At 37.2% G+C, this 25,549-nt stretch overlaps 1 long non-coding RNA gene across 2 annotated transcripts; it reads right to left on the bottom strand.

Moving 5' to 3' along the window:
- Positions 1-14,759: 14,759 nt before the first annotated feature.
- Positions 14,760-20,410, bottom strand: LOC133829399 (uncharacterized). Of its 2 annotated transcripts, XR_009891744.1 has the most exons (5): positions 19,615-20,410; positions 19,105-19,141; positions 17,414-17,536; positions 17,239-17,299; positions 14,760-15,062 (listed from the first exon to the last, which is right to left on the bottom strand). It is a non-coding gene; the product is annotated as an uncharacterized LOC133829399 (long non-coding RNA). The 2 variants fall into 2 exon arrangements; XR_009891743.1 differs by having other exon boundaries at positions 19,105-20,410.
- Positions 20,411-25,549: the final 5,139 nt, after the last annotated feature.

The following is a 25,549-nucleotide window of genomic DNA, read 5'->3' on the forward strand; positions in this document are numbered from 1 at the left end:
ACTTAAAACCTCAGTAATACCCATCCTTAAGAGTCAAATGACCTTTATGCCCTCCCTATTAACTCTAGTCCTTTAGTCCACTTAAGGGCATTTTAGTCATTTTACCCAATTCCCGCTACTTCCTCGAGTGTCTCTATTATTTCCCGCTTAATTCCCGATACCTAATTAATCACCAATAGAATTCCTCAATGTTATAATAATCTCCAGCTCATCCACTAAATTCCCATTTATACCCCTGAGCTCACCCCGAGCCAGGTATAAATCCCCGCTATGACTTTTCCACTACTTTGCTCACTAGGATCGTCTCGAGTCACTGATCGCGAATATATCCACATAATAATGTGGTCTCAACAATTATCACATATATCAAAGCAGTTATGCCCATAATGGCCAAAATTACGATTATGCCCTTCTAACCTAATCTGGGCCTATATGCACACTAACACACATAGTCATGCATCTCAAATACTCAAGTAATCATATAACATGCTTTAAATCATAATCATGCATCTAAATTATTAAAACCACACATAATCTCCATTAGGCCCTCCAGGCATACTAATCAAGGCCCTTAAGCCTTACTAGCGAATTTGGGTCGTTACAACTATCCCCTCCTAATAAGAATTTCGTCCTCGAAATTTACCTAAACAACTCGGGATACTGATCCCGCATCGCTGTCTCAAGCTCCCAGGTCGCCTCCTCGACCTTAGCATTCCTCCATAGTACTTTAACCAGAGGAATCGTCTTATTCCGCAATACTTTATCTTTCCGATCCAAGATCTGAACCGGTTGCTCTTCATAAGACAAATCTGCCTGTAACTCCAAATTTTCATGCCTCAACACATGAGTCACATCTGAGACATACTTCCGAAGCATGGAGACATGGAACACATCATGAACTCCAGACAATGATGGCGGCAAAGCTAACCTGTAAGCCACCTGACCAATCCTTTCCAGGATCTCGAATGGTCCAATGAACCTAGGGCTTAGCTTGCCCTTCTTACCAAACCTCCTCACCCCTCGCAGAGGCGAAACTCGAAGAAAGACGTGGTCACCAACCTGCAACTCCACGTCTCTATGCTTAGGATCAGCGTAGCTTTTCTGTCTACTCTGTGAAGCGAGCATTCTAGCCCGAATCTTCTCTATGGCCTCACTTGTCTTCTGAACCATATCTGGCCCCAAATACCTCCTCTCACCCATCTCATCCCAATGAATGGGTGATCTACACTTTCTCCCATATAACATCTCATAGGGAGCCACTCCAATTGTTGACTGATAACTATTATTGTACGAGAACTCAATCAACAGAAGGTACTTACTCCATGAACCCTCAAAATCAATCACACAGGCTCTGAGCATATCCTCCAATACCTGAATCGTCCTCTCAGATTGTCCATCAGTCTGAGGGTGAAAAGCTGTACTGAACTTCAACTGAGTCCCCAAAGCTTTCTGCAGACCACCCCAAAACTTGGAAGTGAAAATAGGATCCCGGTCTGACACTATAGACTTAGGAACCCCGTGGAGACGCACGATCTCCCTCACATACAACTCAACATAGTGATCCACAGTATGTGTTGACCTCACTGGAAGAAAATGAGCTGATTTGGTGTATCTGTCCACTATCACCCACACCGAATCATGAAGTCCTACTGTCCTGGGTAAACCTCCCACAAAGTCCATGGTAATATCTTCCCATTTCCATTCGGGAATACCCAAAGGCTGAAGCAACCCTGCTGGTCGCTGATGCTCAGCTTTCACCTGCTGACAGATCAAGCATCTGGCAACGTACTCGATCACATCCCTCTTCATCCCAGACCACCAATACAAAGTCCGTAGATCCTGATACATCTTCGTGGTACCCGGATGAAGCGAGTACGGCGTCGTATGAGCCTCATCCAATATCTCTCGTCTGATTCCCTCATCAGCTGGAACACAAATTCATCCCTGATACCGAAGTAAACCAACCTCAGAAACAGAATAGTCCTTAGCTACCCCCGCCAAGACATCATCTCTAATCCCCTGTAACTGAGTGTCTACCAACTGCCCTTCTCTGATCCGCTCTAGCAGGGTCGACTGCAGAGTAATGTTGGCCAACTGGCCCACTACCAATTCTATCCCCGCTCTAACCATCTCATCAGCTAACTCCCTTGAGATCTGAACGGGGCTATACAACTGACCTGGACCTCGGCGGCTCAATGCATCAGCCACCACATTGGCTTTCCCTGGGTGATAGAGAATATCACAATCATAGTCCTTTACCAACTCCAGCCAACGCCTCTGTCTCATGTTTAGGTCCTTCTGTGTAAAGATATACTTCAGGCTCTTATGGTCAGTGTATACCTCGCACTTCTCCCCATAAAGATAATGCCGCCAAATCTTCAGTGCAAAGACCACCGCTGCCAGCTCCAAATCATGAGTAGGATACCGCTGCACATACTCCTTCAGCTGTCGCGATGCATAAGCTATCACCTTCTCATTCTGCATCAGCACGCAGCCCAAGCCCAACCTCGATGCGTCACAATAAACAACAAACTTCCCTTCCTCCGAAGGTAAACTCAACACTGGCGCTGTAATAAGTCGTCGCTTCAATTCTTGGAAACTACCTTCACACTTGTCTGACCAAATAAACTTTAGATTCTTTCTTGTCAATTCTGTCATCGGTGCTGCTATCTTCGAGAAGCCCTCTACAAACCGCCTGTAGTAGCCTGCCAAACCAAGAAAACTCTGTACTTCTGAGGCGTTCCTTGGCCTCGGCCAATCTCTAACTGCCTCTATCTTTGACGGATCCACCTTAATCCCATCTGCACCTACAATGTGTCCAAGGAATGTCACTTCAGGTAACCAAAACTCGCACTTCTTAAACTTTGCATACAACTGATGCTCCCTCAACCTCTGAAGAACCAAACGAAGATGAAACTCGTGCTCTGTCTCTGAACTGGAATACACCAGGATGTCATCAATGAAGACTATAACAAACTGATCTAGAAAATCCTTGAACACTCTATTCATTAAGTCCATAAAAGCTGCTGGGGCATTGGTCAAACCAAAAGACATGACCAAGAACTCATAGTGCCCATACCGTGTCCGAAAGGCCGTCTTAGGTATGTCCTCATCCTTGATCCTGATCTCACTCACTCCCAATATATCATCAAATAATCATTCCCATTACCCAATATCCTGGTAATGAGATAAATACTCAATATACCCCTTGACTCACTCTGAGTCAGGTATTAATCTCGTTGTCACTTTCCCACTAACTTGTTCCCTAGGATTGTCTCGTGTCTAGTAACCCAAAGATATATATATATATATATCCACATAATAATGTGGTCTCACACACACATATATCACATATATGCAAAATATACCCAAAACAGGCCAAATTACAACAATTACCCAATTAAACAGAAATGGACCCACATGCATATATAATACACCAAAGCATGCATATCAAGTCTTATTATAATATAACTCACATAATCACACATATATACACATCATTAATCACATAATTTCCATAATTTTTCATTCTGGCCCCCTAATCAAGGCCTTAAGCCTTATTAGGAAATTTGGGATGTTACACTAGACCTGATTTCGTTCCTGGCACCAACATAATCACCATTCTATCTCTTGGTGTAGATGGTAACCCTGAAAAATCCCTAGAATCACATCCAAAAACTCACATACTAATCCAGTCTGTCCTAGTCCCACTGGCACAACCTGAGTGGTATCCACCACACTAGCTAAGAGTCCTATGAATCCTCTTGCAATAGGTCTCTAGATCTAAGTATAGATTTCATAAGTATACAGGGTCCATGCACAGTGCCAAAAAATACAAGGGTTTCTCACCCTCAAGCTCAAGGGTTGCCATCTTTTCCTTGCAATCTACCATTGCCCCATACTTGGCTAACCAATCCAGATCTAGGATCACATCGAAGTCAGTCATAACCAGCTATATCACGTCAGCTGATGAGTCCTTTTCCACCATAATCTAACCCATCTCTTCAAATTACCAATAGTGTAACGCCCTGGTTACCCTAGAATCATTACGGTGAACGATGAACCAGAAATTTGACCCGCTACCCGAGTCCTTTGGTTAAAAACGTGTATCTAAGTGTTATTAACATGCTAAGGTGGAAAATCAATAAAAAGGAAAGGATATATTTTATTAAATACATAAAGTTTTTCATGGGCCCATAAAATATTTTACAAGTTATTTACAACTCAAAAAGGTCATTACTGTTTCAAATTTACAAACCCGCCAACCTAAGCAGAAAAAATAGGGTAAACCCCCTAGTTCCTCTGAGAACTCCTTGGCCATGGTGGTCAAGCAGCTGCATATGTACACATCACCACCTAAGCTCTCCACTCAAGGCTGGGTGAGCTTTTCTTTCCCTTTACCTGCACCACATAGCACCCATGAGCCAAAGCCCAGCAAGAAAACACGGTAATGCATAAAGATATTAACAACTGATTATAATGATAATCACACAGAGCTTATAGCTCTTAAACAGATGATTGATTCAACACTTGAGGTTCTGATAAACCATAATGAGTGACTGGCAAGCAAGTCACTAGCCTTAACAGATGAGTGACTTCTGGGTAAGTCACTAGCTTAAAAAGATGAGAGACTGATGGATAAGTCTCTAACTCAACAGATGAGTGATTGATGGGTAAGTCACACAAGTGCTTATAGTATTCATCGAACTTGAGGTCGGTCCGGCATTAATGCTCTTTGAGTCATCCAATGCAGATATCTATTAGATCTAATCTTTATTGGATTGCGTTAAACATGCTAAGTCTGTCCTAGCTTATGAGCCAGCACTGTGTGACCAGTGCCCAGCACCACTGCCGAACTTGACTAATAAGTCCCAGCTTCACAGTTGATACCGACACCTTTGCCAAATCTGACTAATTAGTCAGTACCATGCACAAGTGAGCAAGATTTGCTAAGCATTCAATAATCAATCCATGTCCACATTCACACAATCAACATGCCTCATGAACAACCTTGCATGTCACATATGGGGTGCAGTTTTCTTACCTCTGGTTCGAGCGAGAATTAATATAAGAACGACCCTTGAGAACGACCTGTCTTTTTGCCCCTTAGCGGTTACCTGGTCATAACCAATTATGGGATTCCATCAATAAAATGAATAACAAAGGTTCCCAAACCAAAACCTAGCCTCCGAGACATCGAATCCTACTAAACCGGGTAGTAGGATCGATCCTAAGGCCTAAGGCTAGAATCCCCGAGCCAAAAACTCATTTCTAGCCAAAATGCCACTAAGGGGCGCGACCCTCCCTGGCCATGCCGCGGCCCGCCCTTAAAACAGAGGCGGCCTCCTTTAGCACCCATCATGAGCCACGTCCCTCCCTAGCCATGCCGCGGCCCAACCTACACTTCAGCCAAAACTCTGGTTTTTCCTCCTTAGCGTTTTTCCTTGAAACCAACTCTTCAAACCAAACCAAAACACCACCCAAACATCCAATACAACCCCTAAAATTGATCTACATCACACCCTCATCAAAATCCAAGTTAAACACCAACCAAAACTTCCATTAATTCCAACTATCCACAACAAAATCACAAGCTGAAAACTAAAACCAAAACAGAGCAAACCAGGGAACTAGTGGCTAGAAACTTACCTAAAACTCAGATTGTGATGCTCTTCAATGATAGAAAACTCTCCCAAACTCCCAAGGTTTACTTCCCAAGCTTGAATCCTCAACAATGGCTTAAAAATCACAAAGGAAATGGAGGAGAAAGAGGTACGGGAAAGCTTCAAGAACTTACTCTGTTTTTCCTCTTCTTCACAGCCTAAGATAGTTTATACCAATCCTAGGGGTGAAAATATCATTATACCCCTAGGTCAATTAAGGGTTTCTAAAGGCTCCCAAGGGCGAAATTGGTATTTCCCACCTATCTCGTTAATCATAATTAACGCTCTCCAATTCCCACTATTCTCGATAATCTCAAACACCAATAATTTATATCTCGTTACTCTTTAATTCCCGGTAACACTCTAATCATTAAAATCACCCCGAGACTCCTCCCGAGCCCCGGACTTCAACCTGTTATGACTAGACCGCTAATCAATATTCCAAGATCGTCTCATGCCGAATAGCTCGAACAAACCCACATTATAATGTGGTCTCAACAATATATCATCGACATGCATATAAATATACAACTATGCCCTCAACGACCAAATTACCAAAACACCCCTGTTATCAAATGTGGACCCACATGCATGCATTTAACATCATATTATAATATAATTCACATAAACATGCATATATTCATTTAATGGCATAATTAAACAATTATGGCCCTCCCAGCCAACTAATCCCGCCATTAAACCACATTAGGAAATTCGGGGCATTACAAATAGAGTACCACATTCTCATCACAACATAACCATGTAATATGTATATAAAGTCTATGCTTCTCTAGATGCAACAATACAAGGAACAAGATGGCACCAAAACCAATCAGCATAATAAAAAAATTCAAAACCAGGAAGCTGACCTGCCACTACTGAGGAACCAACCTCAGTCTTAGTCTTTGTCTCTGACTGTGTCAGAGCGCACACTCGAGCTGAAGTCGAGTTGTCTGCTCCCTTTGGCTCATATTTCCTTACCTTTGGGCAATCTCTCTTGAAGTGCCCAACCATCCCACATAAGAAACATGCCTTTGCTCGGCATTCTCCCAAATGGTGTCTCTTACACCGAGTGCATTTTGAGTAGACTTTCCAATCCTTATCCTCACCCCGATGGCCTATCAGAGCATTTCAGAACCCTTTTTCTAAAGCAATGGTACTGAATAGACGTAGGTAGAGATCTCATGTACTGGGGCAATTCTAACGCCCTGAGCTATCCCTGAATTCAATCCTTGGATAAATCGTTCCTTCCGAGCCACATCCGTGGGTACCATATCAATAGCAAACTTGGCCAACCCATCAAATCTATTAAGATACTCTGTTACTGTTGTATTTCCCTGAACCAAATTCAGAAACTTATTTGTCTTAGCAGTCTTAATTACATCACAGTAATATCTTTTTTATTGAATAGATGCCTAAATTCTTTCCAGTTCATTGCAGCTGTATCTCGTGTCTGGGATACCACCTCCCACCACGTCCGGGCATCTTCCCGCAACACATATGTAGCACAGATCATCCTATCGTGACCTACCACCCCCATACTATCGATGATGGAACTAATCATGCCCACCCATTTTTCAGCTTTGAATGGATCTAGGCCTTCCTCAAAAGCTGGAGGGTAATATTCCTGAAATCTCCCACACAGTAATTCCCATATGTTCTTAACCCTGGGTTGAGCCAAACCAGGTGCCACTCCTGGCATAGCAAAGGAATAGGTGTTCCCTGACAGAACCTGTTGTTTTAAACACATGATCTCTTCCTATTGCCTGTAAAATCTTAATTGCATATCTGCAAACACCTACTGCCAACTATGAGGGGAAGGCGGAGGGCTCAGGCCCTAGCAGTAATTCCTAGCCTCGATATAACCACCATCGGGTCCCATTAACTTCCTTGGGTACATGACTTGTGGTTTAGTCTACAGTCAATAACTTGACCCATTAAGCATGATGAGCACATTCAAAAGCCTTCCCCACGGGAACAATCACACAACACCACATTCACATACCACTGCGGTACTAAAATACATGCCCACAACATTCATGCATCAATCAATAATCCCTGCTCTAGCCAAAAAAAACCTCATGCTCATAACTCCATCATGCAGATAACACATTCATATATTCACTGAGCAAGTAATCACATAATCATATCAATAGTCAAGGGCCAGGCCCTATTAGAATCTCATGGTTCCTAATAAGGCATGTAGGTAAAGCATGTATATCTTATTTAAGCAGTAAAATACATAACCACATAAATAGTCACCATACCCTGAGTGGAACTTGTCTTTAGTGACGAGTGTACATGCCTAGCTTGTCTTCAAGAACCCTTAACCTTGGCTCACTATGATACCAAGTTGTAATGCCCTACTACCCATAGACCGTTACACTGTGTATTTTAAATAGTGCTAAACTCACTAAACGATTCGTTTGGCCATAATCATGTAACTAAACGTGATTAATGGTTTAGAGTTAAAAATTTTGGTCAAAGATACAAACGTTTCACTAAAACGTTTACTGTATACATGGGATCCCAAAATACATTTAAAAGGTTAATTACAATAAAAAGTTACAACCAGCCGACCTAAGCGGAAAAATACGGTTTAACCCTAGTTCCCCTTTAAACCCTCGGTTGTGGTGGTCAAGCAGCCACATATGTACACATTGTCACCTAAGCTCTCCAACTCAAGGATGGTCCAACTTTCTTTTCCTTTTACTTGCACCGCATAGCACCCGTGAGCCAAGGCTCAGCAAGAAAACTTAACATGCTCATAAGCAGTTAACAACATATATCCAAATCATAACAAGAATGCCTAGCAGTAATAACCCTGCTCATGCATGCATACCAATCATATAAATGACTACAGTGTCATAAGGGACCAATTACCCTAGATAAATGATCGATAAATGATCAATAAATCATATCACGACACAATGCCCAAAATACATGATTATGGGATCATACTGGCTCAACGCCCTAGGATATGGGACTAATGAGTCACCCTGGGGCCCTTTGCCCTGTCCTCTGTATAACCAGCCTTGGAACTGGCCCAGTGTACCTGGCGCTTTAGTTTTCTCCGACCCATAGGTCGATCAAGAGTATAATGCGCTCCCGGTTAGACTAAACCATATGGACCAGTGCTTCGCGCTATTGTCATGCTTGACTAATAAGTTAATGCCTTACGACCAGCACTCATCGTGCTAATGTCATCCTTGACTAATAAGTCAATGCTTTACGACCAGCACTCTTCGTGCTAATGTTGTCCTTGACTAATAAGTCAATGCTAGGATATGGGACTAATAAGTCACCCCGGGCCCCTTAGCCATATCCTCTGTATAAGCGTGCCTAGCGCTAACGAGCACTCCACGTGCTAATGTTGTCCTTGAAAAATAAGTCAATGCTTTACGACCAGCACTCACCGTGCTAATGTCTTCCTTAACTAATAAGTCAATGTTAGTATATGGGACTAATAAGTCACCCCGGGCCCCATTGCCCTATCCTCTGTATAACTAGCTTTGTAGTTGATCCAACGTATTTGGCGCTAAGTTTTCCCCGACCACTTGGTAGATCAAGCATATGATGCGCTCCTAGTTAAGCATCACCATAACGACCAGCACGCAATGCACTATTGCCGCCCTTGGTAAATAAGTCAAGCTTTTCTCAACAAGATAATGCAAACAAGCATATATCATATGTCAAATATCCAGATATAAAGCATTCAACATGCTTAATCAACAATCATAAGCATAATCATGCACATACTCAGGCGTTCATGCCCTATTCATGTTCCTGTTCAACAATTCAGAATCACAAGCATAATAATAATCATGCACATTTACAGAGACTCAGGCTCTGATCAATTCTATATTCAACATTTAGGCCATGCCATAATCACATGTACCACATACTAGGTGCAATTTTCTTACCTTTAGTCCAAGCACAGGTTACCAATAAACGACCCTCGAGCATGATCCCATTTCCAAGCCCCTAGCGATAACCTATTCACAAACATAATATAGAATCCTGTCAATAAAGAGTAAACACAAGCTTTCAGACCGAGTCCTAGCCTCCAGGACGTCGAATCATACTAAATCGGGTTGTAGGATCGATCCCGAGCCCTTAGGTTTAAGTTCCCATGACTAAAAACCCACTTTGGCCAAAACTGCCCTTAAGTGTCATGACCCCAAACCCTTGAGCAGCGGCCCACCTAAGACAGAGGCTCTACCTCATCTCTGTCTGCACCTCGTGCTGCAGCGCGCCTACCAGGCGTCGCAGCCCTAAATGCCCAACAACTCAATCTTCCACCTTCATCAAGCCTAGGCATCGGCCTGACCTCGAACCCAATCATTTTTACTTATTTTCTTCATTTAAAAACCTTCCATTAACCTATCCAAACGTATCTAAATCCCAAAAACAAAGTTCCCAATCAACTCCATGGCCCAAAACCATCAAAATCCAAGTCCCAATCAATTCAAAAACTCATCAAAATGTAAAATCCAATCAAAGCTTAAAAACTCAAAAACTCAAAACTTAAAGCTTGGATTACCTCTGATTGAGTTTTTTTCCAGTTAAATCCTCCAGCTAACAAGCTTCTAATCTTCCCTAGTGTTGACGGTAAGAACTCGTCAACGATTGATGGTTAGAAAACTTCAATCTCTATACTATAGGAAGCTTTGAATCAGATAGAAAGAACTCTAAACAACAGGAGAAAACTCAGGAAAGCATGAAAACCAGAAACATATATTTCTTAAGTCTCTTTCATACACTCAGTTTTCCAACCCCTTAGCTTGAGGGGTTGGAGCCTATTTATAGGGGGGGGGGGGGGGGGGGCTCTATTGGCCCTGGATACAAACAAGTCTCAGACCACAGGGACGTACACAGGTACTCTGATAGTGTAGTGGCTCAGGGCGTAGTGGTGTCTACCCTGATGGTGTCAGAACCGTGGCCTAGGACATAGTACTGTCGTCTCTGGCGTATGGTCAGGGGTGTCCAAGTGGTACCACTACTCTTTGTACAGGTCCGTACCGCCACTACTCCTCAGACGCAGATCATAGGGTCGCGCCTCTGTTCTCTCCACAACCGTACGCCCCGTGTCAGCGCACGTGTTCCGTACTTGGTCGTCCTCATCAATCCCCGTTCAATGCTCCATGTTCATTTGGCATATCAACAAGGTTCCTTCAAGTGATCCCGTGCCTATGTCAAGGGGGCTTCAACCTATGTGTGTCCTGAGAAGTCAAGGCGCCAGGGGTCAGGGCCGGCTTATGCGGGTCACATGGACTCGAGGCTCGCAGCATGGACGCCGTGGCAAGGCCACACCCTCGCATAGCGAGGGTACCTCGCGTAGCGAGGCTGGCCCTTTTCCCTCAGGTGTAGGCATGGCTCGGGACACGGGCGTCGCAACAAGGCAGCACCCTCGCATAGCGAGGCTGCCTCTCCTCCCCCCAGGTGCAGGCATCGCGAGGCTAGGGGCACGGATGCCACAACAAAGCCTCACCCTCGCGTAGCGAGGGTGCCTCGCGTAGCGAGGCTAACCTTCTTCTCCCGAGTGTAGGCGAGGCTTGATGCCTGATGGAACGGGGCGCACGCGGACGACCAGCTGGGGACCCTCGCATAGCGAGGGTGAAGTTTGGATTGGCAAGTGGCCGAAGGCCCTCGCCTAGTGAGGGTGACTCTCTTATCCCAACTCCCTCACCATCATGTGACGCCCTTTTAGAATATCTCGTAGTATAGAGCTTCACTCGTGAATAGAATTCACAAGGAAAAATTTCCACATTTACACCTAGAATCGCTATGGCTCTAACCTTGCTTGAATTCGAGTCCTAAAACTCGAGTTTCCTTTTAAAATGCTAACGAGTGTCAAAAAGGAGAATAAGAGAGAGAGAGAGAGAGAGAGAGAGAGAGAGAGAGAGAGAGGGACAGAGACAGAGAGAGAGAGAGAACGTAACTGAATATTCTTTTTCTTCTGTCAGGTTACTTCAAGCTTAAGTAACCTTAAACAAATCCCAATGCTCGGGGCCCAAAAACATCCCCGGGGACCAAATAGTCAAAATCTCCAAAATTCCTTCCTAATCTCACTAACTCCCAATATATCATAAAATATTTATTCACATTACTCAATGACCCGGTAATGTACTAAATACCCAATATACCCCTTAACTCACACCGAGTCAAATATGGGTCCTGTTGTGACTTTCCCACTAGTTTGCTCCCTAGGATTGTCTCGTGCCGAGTAACCCAAATATATTCACATAATAATGTGGTCCCACACATATATCACATATATGTCAAATATACCCATAACAGGCCAAATTACAAAAATTTCACTTTTAATCATAAATGGGCCCACATGCATATCAAGTCATCTTATAATATAACTCACATAATCATATAATGATACACACATATATATATATATCACATAATCACATAATTTCCATAATTTTCCATCTTGGCCCCCTAATCAAGGCCCTAAGCCTTATTAGATAATTTGGGATGTTACAATTAGGTTCAATAGGTAATAACAAGTCAATCAAGTGAATAGTAGTACTACTCAAAACTGTGTCTCATTTGAGATATGAGTACTAGAGTATTACCGAAATGAGGGTTAAAATCAGAAGGTTTTTTTAATAGAACTTAGTCTTGAAAAGACAAGTATTTTAGGGTAACAAAATAATGTAAGAGTTCTACCTATATAGACCTAGAGGTGGTGCTACCCCTCATGAGAATTGGGAGTCATTCTCAAGAAAAGTCTATGAATGGAATGTGCACATGGCCATTGACGATGTAAAGCGAGACATTGAGGTCTCAAGTGAACATAGCACATGTGTGTGTGTGTGTGTGTTATCACTAGTTTGTTGTTAAGGGGTACTGGTTCAATGCTTCAGCAACCAAAATTTTAACAAACTTTGTGATAATTACACTAAGTTAAAATTCAAGTCGAAAGACATTTTACTTTATGCACAAATGCAAATGTTTCTATAGAGAGTAATTATTTAATCAAGTGGGGGAATGTTATATTTTAATATAATGTTTGATTGATTAAGTGTTACAAAAAGTGATTATTTAATCTAAGTGAGAAATGTTATATTATTTTTAAATAATATAATGTTAGATTAAATAATGTTACAAAATGTGATTTGTCAGACAAATGTGATTTATCACATCTTGTAACATTTTATTGAGAGTTATGAAATTAGACAAATGTGTGTGCTAAAATGTAGCATATTTTGGAGTTACAAAATCAGGGATAAAAATGTGTAACTCCCAAATATTACCCAATAATGTGTAGAATAAGAGTTACACATTTCTGTTTGAATTTCATATAGCCATTATGTAATATGGTTGTTGTTTATATGTTTTAAACTCTCATTTGGTGTATGGAGGTTACAAAATCATGTGGGAAAGGGTTTGAGACGTTTTGGAAAAAAATGAATTTTTGGAGGCTGAAATTGCATGTGGCCGCGACCAGGAACATCTCTAGCCATGGATAGGGATTCTAACAGCCACCTCCAACTTCTTTTTTCCATCTTGAACGGTTCTAATCCCTCATGTAACTCCCAAAACTCATTTTTAATTCCATAAACATCTAATTAAAACATTGGTAACAACCATGGGGGTTGGTGGAATTTGAAATTCAAAGGGTGTCTCAAAACTCTATAAAGTACGAGTCTATTGCTTACTTGTAAGACACACTATTTTGCATCCACAAAGCACTTAGCTAGAAAACACACCATATAGGCTTGATAATTCCATAGAGTTATTTCCTTGTGAAATCTCTTAGTGCTTAGAAAATATGGGAAATAAGCTTTTGGACAAAGGTCTTAAAACTTGTTCAAGTTGGTGATCCCTACTACTCTACACTTTGATTGTGTGAGTGTGAGAGTTTATCTATTGTTGTTATTATTTCGTCCTTCAACCTCTTTTACTTTTTGCTTCTATCTTATATATTTATTTGTATTGTTATGCTTTGAGTTGTATTATCAATATATATATCATCTTCTATTTCTATTCACTTGTAGTTTTGCAATAGAGTTGTAACACATATTTATCTATCATCTTGTCTATTGCAACCTTTTGCATAGAGTTGTATCTTTGGTTTTACTATTTCCATTGAATATATATATTCTCTAACATAAAACCCAACATTGGGTAGTTGCATAAGTGATAATTCTTTCCAAATTAATATTTTAGAATTTTTTATATACACTTAGTAACTTGTAATTTTTTTATGTGTAGCATATAACCTTTTGATATATGGGGAGTGTTAAGGTGGTGGTAGTATGGCTAACCACTACCTAGAACAACATGAATAAGGTGGAGAAGTCTCGGATTGTGCAGTTTTTTGGCGACCACATTCTATCTTCTCTGACGATCTTTAAAGTTGATCGAAGATTAGATTGTCCTCTACTTAATGGTTAGAACTCATGTGTGTGATTGAATTTGGCAAGAGATGTTTCTGCTGCATGTTATTAGATGAAGAAGTTCAGTCGAAAGATGTAAGCAAAAGTTACATGACTATGAAGTGTATGTCCTTGGTGGATCACCATTATTGATTGTGAGGAAGAAAAGAAAGAAATGAGTGTGAGATAAATCTTCTAGTTTTTTAATTTCATAATCTTCTAATTTTCCATATTTTTTGTTATTTGGTTGGTTATAGTAAAATAAAAATAAAATGTAAAAACCCCTAAAGAATCCCAATGAAGAGAATCCCATTGGATATTTTTTTCATATATATGACTTTTTGAAAAGCCTTTTACAAAAATTTGGAATAATGAGGAAATTTTTTCAAATCTGGAAATTGAAAAAAAAAATTACCAAGTATGGAAAATTTTCATTTGGGTATATTAATAGAATTTTGATATTTTACATCTCAATGAATCAATATTGAATGCCATCCAGGAAAGTAAGAAAAGTCCCCTACCACCATCGTCGACACAAGTTAGTTTCAAACTTTTTTTTTTTATAAGCCTTCATTTTTTCCGACCACCATTGTCGAACTAGTCCAATCAAGAAATATGTTCCAGAAATCTATTTTGATTTAAGCTCCTTCCTAACTAGCTTTGCAATATTGTTGGTCTTATTTATTTAAAAAAAAAAAACTATAGCTCCGATCAAGATTTTTAGAATGTCGATCATACATATAGAAAATGTTGTGTGTGTGTGTGTTTATTTATCAATTCTTTTCATATTCTTTTGATACGAACACAGTACAAATATATCTCACGGTCTCACTCTTCTTGTTTTGTTGTTTAATATTCTTGCTTCAGGTATTCCTACTTAGGAGAAAAAAAGTGTGGAAGGTGAGGAGAAAACCTGAGACACAAGATTGTGCAACTGTTGCACTGCTTGAGGAGACCCATCCATAAAATAAGGTGCACAAGGTAATCCAACTTGAATATCCATCTGGTTTTATTAGAGCTTTATTAAATTCAGGACATGCATATCGTAAATTGGAATAAGAATGTTATCATTGAGTTTAAAAAAAAATCCATCATTTAGCTTATGAAAAGCACGTATAATGAAGTTAAGAATATGCTTTCTGATGAAACCAATATTTTATATTCCATTAAGATATCTTATGTCTTATATTGAAGTATACATATTTAGATAATCAAAAACAACAAAGCATTAAGCTCCCCACATATTACAACCATGTTGTAGCGCCTCAGAATTTTATTTAGTTAGATAATAGTATCTTATGTTGTAGTATTTTAGTTTTTATGGATATTGGTTCAAGCCGAGATTTTTTTTTTGAAACTCGTAGAGGTAGTTATGGATTTTATAAGTTTAGCCTATAGTTTAGAAATATTAATTTTATCACAAGATTTAATTATTGAAGCTGGTCCTAGAAATATTATTTATTATAACCTAAGGTTTAGATAGAATAATTAAGAATGTGACATTTGTCACATGTATGTTTATTAAGGAATTAAGGATTGTAGATGAATAAAATAATCAAGGATAAACCTAGGAAGTCTAGAACATTCCCTCAGATGTTAGGATCTCGTGTTACTCAGTCAAAGTGGTTTAAACAACTTTAAGTGTGCTTAAAATATGCAAAAATGTGATTTAATATATCAGCGTAAGCCGATATATCACAGCTATAGGGGTTGATATATCGCCTATGTTGATACGAAAAGCACGTTGACTTCGTACGAACAAAACCACGTAGCCTCGGGAAAATGGGGCAGGCGATATATCGCCTATAGGAGCGATATATCGGCTCCATCAACCTATTTTGAAAATCTGTGGAATCTGAAGCTGGAAACAGCCCTCAACAACTTGAACTTGCTTTTGAACGATTTTGGCCGAGTTATGAGCATCTGTTGAGTAGAAAATTCCATTTTTATTTATTTTAAAGGGAGTTAGTTTCACTCCTTGAACTCTATAAATAGGACCCTTCACTCAGCCATTTGCATCATCTTTCAAACACTTCTCAGAGCCTTCAAGCTACCAATTTCGTTCTAGAGAGAAATACTAGGGTTTTGGGGGTTAAAAGCTTTCAAATCTAAGCTTTTCTAAACCCTTGAGAAGTAAGCTAGAGTGAGATTTCGGTATTGAGGTATAGATCGAAGGTCTAAGCTATCTAAGGTACTCTTAATCCTCAGGTTTAGTTCATTACTATTCCTCTTATTCTTTTCTTTTACTTCAAATCCTAACTCGTTATAATGACTTTTTGGTTAGGTGCTTGATTTCTTTGAAACTTAAGGTTTCCGGTAAGTTCATATCTTGATGGTTTAGATCTTCTTTTCATCTTCTTTTCTTTAGGAAACTTATAGTTTTATTGTTTGGTTTTAGGAGTTTCCAATCCCGCACTTGTCACCCAATACCCTGGTTTTTGGTAAGGAAAATAAGTTAGATTTATGTGCTATGTGCTTTGTGTATGTATGTTTGTTTTTATGTCTTTAAGTCGCTTGGGAAATATGGTTGCTTAGATAGCAAATCCTGATATTTTTATCATTATCGTAGACTATAGTTGTGTCTAAACCTACTTCTAAATAGTAGCAAGAGGACTATAGCGGTTTCTATCACATACTATGGTAATGAGTTAATGACTATTAATATTGTACTCCATTTTTATGTTTTTTGTCTTATGTTTTATGTTATGCTTTATTAGTTTTCCTTATTGGGCATTAGGTTCATTCCTTTTTATTTAGATTGTGTAGGTAAATGAACATGGAAGGCGGGACGGATCTAAGGTAGCTTTGGCATGTGTATTGGGTGAGGACTAAAGGAATGGACTGATGGGATCGATCGAGGATGACGTTGCATTTGAGTCTTTTTATTATGTATTTTTTATTTCAGCATTTAATATTTGAACATTTAAATAAATGTTTTGTTTTTCTTTATGATTTTATGTAATAACAATGGGATTCTGTATTTTGGATTTTCTATAATAATGTTTTATTATTTTATGTATGTATCCAAAAGATAATAGTTATGTCTTAGTAGTTTTAAATGTCCGAAGTCTTTAAGTTAGTCGAGTCTTTACACATGCTTTGACAAACCAAAACCCAAAACATAAACCAAAAACATATATAATTGTCAAAAATAATATTAGGTTAGAGATTTCCATTACCTCTTGATTTTGCCTTAAGAACACAAAGACCAAAACAAAATGGCCACCCTCTTTGAACAACCTAGGGTTTTCAAAACCCATATCAAGAAAAAGAAGAAAAGCCTTAGGATTGAGGGGAAGAAATTTTAGACTTAGAAAATCAAACCAAAGATCTAAACAACACAAGAAATTATACCTATAGGGATTTTTGAATCCCCTTCCTTCTTCTTCTTCTCCTTTTCTTTCACGTTTTCTCTCCCTCTCTTTCTTTCTTTCTTCTTCCACGAGCTCTCTCCCTCTCCTCTCTCTAAGTGGGCGGCTGTGGTATAGAGAAAAGATGAGCAAAATGCTCTCTAGAGTTTTAAGTTTCTATTTATACTAGTGTACTAGGTTTTCAAATATAAAGAAAAGGCAACCTAATTTTTCATTAATCCTTTATTTCCAATAAATAAAAAAAAATTAAATAATAATTGTACTCAACCAATCTAATCCCTTGACAATTGACAACATACTAACTTTTCTCTTTCCTTCCTTGGCACACCACACAAATAAGGAAATGTCTAATTTTCGTAGTACTAGGGTCCTGCCACTTGGGGCTCGATTTTAACCCTTATTTGTTGCATTTTAGGGAAAAAAATATTTACAAAAGTTGGATATAATTAATTAGCTTTCTAACGATACCAAGTTTGTCTAAATCAAACATCTATAGCTCAAGCTATGACTGTTTTACTGAGGTTGAGTCCAGGGTTACGAGAATTAAAAAAAATGACAACTTTCTTCTTACCATTTGTTTCTCATTTCTCACTTGTGTGAACACAAGCCTTCTAGAGCATTCTCTCTTTATTTCTCTCATTGTTTCTCCTTTTTAATTTAAGTAAAACTAATTTAATAAATAAAAGAATAATTTAGATTATTGCATGAGAAAATACTATTGCATGCTCACCATGCAATCATGCACATGCACACACACAAGAGCTAGGGTGCATTTCTACTAACCATGCGCCATGGTTATTTCTACTAACCATGTGCCTTGGTGCATACACAAAATAAACAATTAACTAAAACAATTTACAATATTAATTCACCTAATTTCTACTAAAAAATTCAAACAATAAAATAAATTCCTAACACTTAACAATTATTAATTCAAATAAAGCATACAAATTAATAAAATAAAATAAAATTTATTGCGCTACATTTGCAATCGATCAAAATTACAAAGACAATAACAAAAGGTAACCATGTAATTTTTTGACACCATCAAAGTAACAAAAACAACAATAAAAAGTAATTGGGTACTTTCAAACAATATCAGAACCAACAACATCCTTTAAAGAACTAAAATTAACCTGGTACATTGGTAGCTATATATAATGATGAAAAATAACGTGGTACAACAAAATAGACCCCCAGTTGTTTTGGTTTTGAAAATCACTCCAAAATTAAAAGTCAAATTATTCAAATCTCACGATCAATGGTACTATTTTTGTGATTTTATAAAGACCATTCTAGAATGTATACATAAAATCTAAAAAAAAAATTGTCAAGCATGGATTTCAAACCAATAATAATATTTAAGATATTCACATGAGCATAACATTATTAAACTCAATAGCAAAATTTAGCTATTACCAAACGGAGCTTGAGTTCCAAGTTTTCGACATTTGAAATATACTGTAAGATATATTATCCCATCCCCTTAACCTTAAATATAATTATATACATTCCATCTTTTTTCTTGATCATAATTGTTATATATGAATACCCGTATTATTAAAAATCAGCATAACATAACTCATTAAATATAACTCATGAAATCTAGGAATGCATATCAAAAATCAAAAGAAACAAAAATAAAAATGCAATAAACTAAAAATGGGTATTAACCTGGTACCAACGACGGAGGGAGAATAATGGACATTGACTGAGGAAGACCATATGAGAGCAGCGGAGGGGAAATGGCAATCAATTTCGGTAGTCAACGAAGAAGTAAAAAAAATGAAGAAAAAATTCAGAGAAGGAAAAGCCAAAAAAGAAAAAAAAAAAGGTCAGAAATGATATAACGAGGGAAGGAAGTTGTTTTAGACTTGAACCATTTATTTTATTTAAAAAAAAAAAGAGTAATTAGTGGCGAAAACCCCTATTTTTACCGTTTGCTACACTTAACCCCCCATTCTTTTTTTTTTGCTGGTGAAACCTCACAATCCTCCGTTCCGTTAGCAATTTTAAGATCTTCATTTGTTATGGTTGTTAACTGCCAATTTGAATACACGTATCTATAATTTACTGGACCACATATTAAATAACAATGCCACATCATTCTTTTTTAAATTAAAAACAACTAAAAACTATATAAAAAAAAGAAAAAAAATCAAATCTCTCTCTATCCCACGATACCTCTCTTCTTCTTTTTTCTTTGACTTCTTCCTCCTCTCTTCTTCTTTCTTCCTCCCTGCTTCTATTTCTTCTTTTTTCTGCAGATCCACCCACACAAACCTTTGCCCTCCGAGCCAACATCTTCCCCGACCTCCAAGAGAGTGAGATAGAGAGAGGGGGGGGGGGGGGGGGGGAAGAAGAAGAAAATAAAATAAAGACAAAAAAAAGAAAGGTATGGAGGGAGATTGAGAGAGAGAAAGAGGATCTAGGCAGTAGAGAAAGAAAAAGGAAAAAAGAAATCGAGGGAGGGAGATTGAGAGAGGATTTGGGAGAAAGAAAAAAAATAGAGAGATTGAGAGGGAGAGAAGATTTGGGAGAAAAAAAAGAAAGGAAGGGAGATTGAGAGATCGAGAGAGAAAGAGACAGGATCTGGGAGAAAGAAAAAAGAAAGAAAGAAAGGGGCGGAGAGAGAGAGAGAAAGTAAAAGAAAAAAAAGAAAGAAAAATAAATTAAAATTAGTTCTTAATTTTAAATTATTTTTATAATATTTAAATAAATAAATAATATGGACCAATAAAACGTGCCACATGTACCCTTGCATACACGCAAATTGTCTATTGTGGCAGTTAACAGACTGGAATGGTTGATACCTTAGATTTGCTAATACAACAGTGGATTGGGAGGTTTCACTGGCAAAAAAAAAAAAGAATTGGGAGTTATGTGTATAAGAATGTAAATATGAAGGAATTTCGTCGCTAATTACTCAAAAAAAATTATACAATCACACAAATATTCTTTATAGAGCATGAAATAAAAAATGAAAAAAAATAAACAACACAAAACCCTTAACACTAAACTAATAACTAGTGAAATGGAATTATTAAAAAAACATAAAAGTAAGGAAATATTTTTCCATACAATAAATAATTAAAGAAAAAACCATAAATTAAGAAAAAACTTAAAATGTACTTTACATAAATATGGGAAATGCAAATATACTTTATATATTTATGGGTAAAAAGTAATTGCCCAAACTATGGTCACTGTCCGAGAAAAAAAATTAAAATATGGAATTTCCATAAATTAAGGAAATTGATTACCATAAAAAAAAACTTCAAAAATTTATGCAAAAAGAGTTGTATCTCAAAAAGAATCATATATGTAATAACCAAGGTTATTATTTTTTTAAAGCTCCATATATATTACCTTATATTATATTTTATGCTATAGTTTATATTTGAGAGGTGAAATTAGAAAGATTGCTTTAGAAAGGTTTATATTATAAGCTACGATTTTATGATTTAATAAATAATTGTAATTTGGATAATTATAATTATTGGGCTTATTATTTATTTATTTGATGGAATTTACAAATACATGATTGAATTAGTATATAGTTTTTCTTCAAGAAAATAAGAGTTAATAAATGATGTACATATGTTATTAGTGGTAGATGTTGTGTATATGTGACATTAATTAAGTCATATTATTTGAATTATAATGCATGGCTGAAATACCCTATAGGTGTAGCTAGTTGAGGAACCAAAGTTTTACTTGGTTGAAGACCAAGTAAAGGTGGTGAAGCGTAGAACTTGTTTGAATTCAAGTGACTGTGTCAAAGAGAACTTGCAAAGTGGAGTTAAAAAGACTATGTATATAGAGTCAAAAATTAAAGTAGAGAATGTAGTGTGTTGGTTGAAGCTTGATTGACACATTTTGAATTTGAATTTCTTAATTAAAGGCGTGGGAGACTATGGAGGAAGCAAGCATGGACCTTGAGTTCATTTTGTTACGTTAGAGGGTATGTGGCATCAAGAGAGGAACTTTAGCAAAAGATTAGGATGTTGAATAGGCTTGGCCGAAACTACAATAGGGAAGGAAATTCAATTTTTGAAAACTTGTTTGATGATAGTGGAGAAGATTAAAGAATGGAGTTGGAGTCTAGAGCCTATAAATAGAGCTCTTGACTGCCTTTTTTGAGATCAACCATAAACGAGAGATTAAAGAAATAAACAACAAGAACACAATAGTTTTTATGTGGTTCAGGCTATAAAAGAGCCCTAGTCCACGAGTCTCTGGTATTAGGAGGATTGGAAGCTTGTTAGGGCAAACTTCGATAGAGTTTTCTCAGGCAGCGTTTAAATTGCTCTGAGTACAAGGTATTTCTCTCTCTAAAAACCCGAACCCTTTACAATGAGACTCTCAGCCCTATTTATAGAGGTTGTGGTCATTAATACTAAACATTCATAATTAATATACATTCTTTCCGTTATTGAGGGACTAATACCAATTCAATGCATTGGGCTGCATTGAATAGAGACCACAACCCAAGCGAGGTCCGCGAGACCCATTGCAGAAATGTACCTACTTTATGGGGAACATGCCCCAGGTACTGTCAAGGCATGTTGTACGTATCTTCATGTGTCAGACGGCGTAGTGGGAGTGCCAATTGTCGAGTCATACAATTGACAACACTGTGGACGGATCGCTAAAAAAGTTGTCAAACGATCCTCTGACGCTGCAAACCTGCATTGTTTGACACCTAGCTGGCCTTCTAGATCCCGAGGATAAGGTCCTTGGCCTGGAAGATAACTGTTTGTAAGGAAACCGAGGATTACTAACCAGTTCTCGGGGCATGGCCTCGGAGAGACGTTTGTGCCCTACCTTTATCTAAGGGATGTGGCCTCTAACCGAGAAGTCCACCCTCCAAGGACTGATCCTTGGGGCGTGTCCTCATCTGAAGAAGTACACGTCCTTGCCACATGCCCTACTTGGATTGCCACATGCCCTTTGGTGAAAACACGGACAATAAGAGCATTAGAGCTCTTCATTTTTGTTCACTCACTCAAAGCTTCCAAGACTCTCCTATTTTTGAAATTTTCTCTCTCAAGTTCTTCCATTTTTGCTCACAAAATACTCCAATATAGACGAAATCACCAAAAACCCTAGTGGTTTTCGAACTTTTCTTCTTCTTTTTAGAGTTCAAAACCTAGCCTCATTACCATCACCATCATAATTCCCTCACTTGGCCGAGAAATACCTAGCCCAAATCACCAATTTCTTGTTAGGATTAATGTCCTAAAAGCATGTAAAGATATTTTATTGGTTTTAAATAAAAGTACAATTTTATTATATTTGAATGTTATAATATAGTTTGAATTAACTATATAATAATATCAAGAAAATTCCCTATTCATTCATGAGAATATGATCTTGTATTAGTACGAGATAATTAAGATCATATATAATGAATAAAATAGTCAGTAACATATTAAAGTATGAAATCTTTAATGAATAGTTACTAGTACGGGTTGCTAAGCATACGAGATGCGAGTAATCTAGATTCGTATTACTAGTGATAGACATCTTAGTAAATGTGTTGTATACAATAGATATTATATATGGCAAGACCGATGAGAATTGATTATCTTTATAAACCTGTCGTTTGACATAAAGATTTAATTCTTATCACCATAGATGGTCATTTGTAGATCAGTCTAAATCATGAGTATTCATGAACTCCTCTTTGTGTTATTGGATCTTTTGATTCACTCGTTAAGGTCTCTTAGAATAATGATGTTAATGCCTTTTGTTTTGGAGATTCAATATCATGAATGGCTGGGAACATAAATTACAATATTGAAATCCATGCTTTCCTAACGGATCGAATATTTGTTCCCTTAAGGATTAATTTTGGAACTGAATAGTTATTCAGCTCAAATCTATAATTAGATTATAGATTAATTATTCGCTAGTGAATTAATGGTAGTTAAGGATCAAGAGGTAATTAGAATGGTAAAACGGTAATTTTGACCAGCTCTAATTAACGAACCAATAATGGAGGACAGAACTACATATATTGATTATATCAATGGATTACAAGAGAAAACGCTGTAAATATAATTCTATAAATACTTAGAGTGCAATTCCATATTTATAGTGGAGTAATCATGGAATTAATAAATAAGATTATTATATTAAAGAGTTTGATTAATAATATGGTTTATTGGAGCTTCGTATTATAGGTCCATGATCCCCAAATCACCTTTGTCTTATACTGTTAAGGGTAAGGATGTCAAAAGAAAGATTTGTATAGAGAATGACTAAATTGCAAATGAATTAATTTTCTAGGGCAATGATATAATTATGTGATAATTATAGGCAATTCATTAATTGTGAATTAATTAATTATTTAACTATATTATTTTTATTTTGAAAAACTATAAGTTAAAATTAATATTAATCTTGTTTGGATTAATATAAAGAGAGAGAGAATAATAAATATCTTATTTATAATATAATATTTATTTATTTTAAAACTGATATTTTAAGATAAAGTTAATTTTGAATTAACTGATATTTATGTTGGGATAAATATATTGTCTTAAAACTTGATTGAACAAACAAATGAGAAAATTAGGGAAACCCTAATAGGGTTGGGCGACACACACTGTACAACATAGTGTGTGGTGCCTAACTCGGGGATTTTTATCCCTGGGATTTGAATTTTGAATTTCAAATAAATTTGTTTAATAAGTTATTTAATTATTTTTTTTAAATATGATTTAAATAAATAATTAAATATAAATACCAGATCAATTTTAATTTTAATTTTAATAAAATAAAGATTAGTTAATTAGATTAAATATTTTTATATAAGTGTGATAGTATGTGACTTTCAGAATGGATTTTCATTTTTTATGAAATTAAAAATATAGATTCTCTCTCTCAAAAGCAATAGTTTTCTCTAAACCTGAAAACTATTCTAAACTTTTTCTCTCAGTCAAACCTCTCTAGATCTCATGTGTTGAGTACTTCTAGAGAGTCACATAAATCAACATTTTGAATCCTACGTGCCCACACACGTCCTTGTGTGTTTGAGGATTGGTATGGAAGTTCAAGGTGTGAGCTTTCAGATTACTGGATAGGAAGATCGTTGATTTTATACAAAAAGATTCAATGATACTTGATAGGCTACAAGAGGTAATCCCTGATCTATTTTGTTTGTGATTTAAAGTTTATATATGTATATGATTCTGGCTGGTATTAATATTTATTAAAATGGGTTCATATATTCTGCTGCGCACCTTTGATTTGATCATTTAATACCAACATTTCTAGTCGAGACACGATACTATTTATCACTCCTCATAAATTTCAAACCCTAGTTATTTAAAAAATAGTCATCATTCTCTCAAAGGCTCGGGATATTAGGATTGTGTTGTCGTGTTTCAAGGGTTAAGGTATGGTTTCTAAAAGGTTTTAGATTATGAAATTAAGTAATATTTTAGGTCCTAATTTTAGTATTTATTTTCATGTGTAAGGTGTTGGGCTTGATCCACTAGTATTTAAGAGCAATCTCTCTACTTTTTTTCTCCACACTCAAGGTAAGGAAAATTAGATAGATTTAGATTATGACCTTAAGTAAATGTTATGACACTAACGTTTCAGGTACAAGAAGATAAGTGTGGCTGGGCCTAAGTGAAGCTCATATACGGACCTAAGTGATGTCCAAAAACTGTATGATGGACCTAAGTGGTGTCCAGAGGGCTCAGATGCCCAAACTTTATAAGCACTTTATCAATACTTGACTGATTCATTATAGCTGATATGATTATGACAATATTAAGTTTATGAGTATGACTTCAGAATTGTATGCTTAGGTATGATATCGAGTTTCTTAGTATGATAGTGTTATTATAGTAATATGTAGCTTTTATGGTATTGTTGAATAATGAAATATTTGTGATATGTATGAATATTGTTTGTATGTTTTCTATGGTTGCATTTTTCTTACTGGGCTTAGAAGCTCACTCTTTATAGTATATATGTGGAAATCAAAGTAAGTAAAGAGATAGATGGCCGGTGGCGAGTTGGACCTGAATAGCTGCATGTGTATTCGTGAGGGCCATATAGCTGCTGGAAGAACTAAGGCTTATATTTTGTTTCTTAACTA

The sequence above is a fragment of the Humulus lupulus genome, chromosome 4 (assembly GCF_963169125.1).
Source record: "Humulus lupulus chromosome 4, drHumLupu1.1, whole genome shotgun sequence".
NCBI classification, from domain to species: domain Eukaryota; kingdom Viridiplantae; phylum Streptophyta; class Magnoliopsida; order Rosales; family Cannabaceae; genus Humulus; species Humulus lupulus.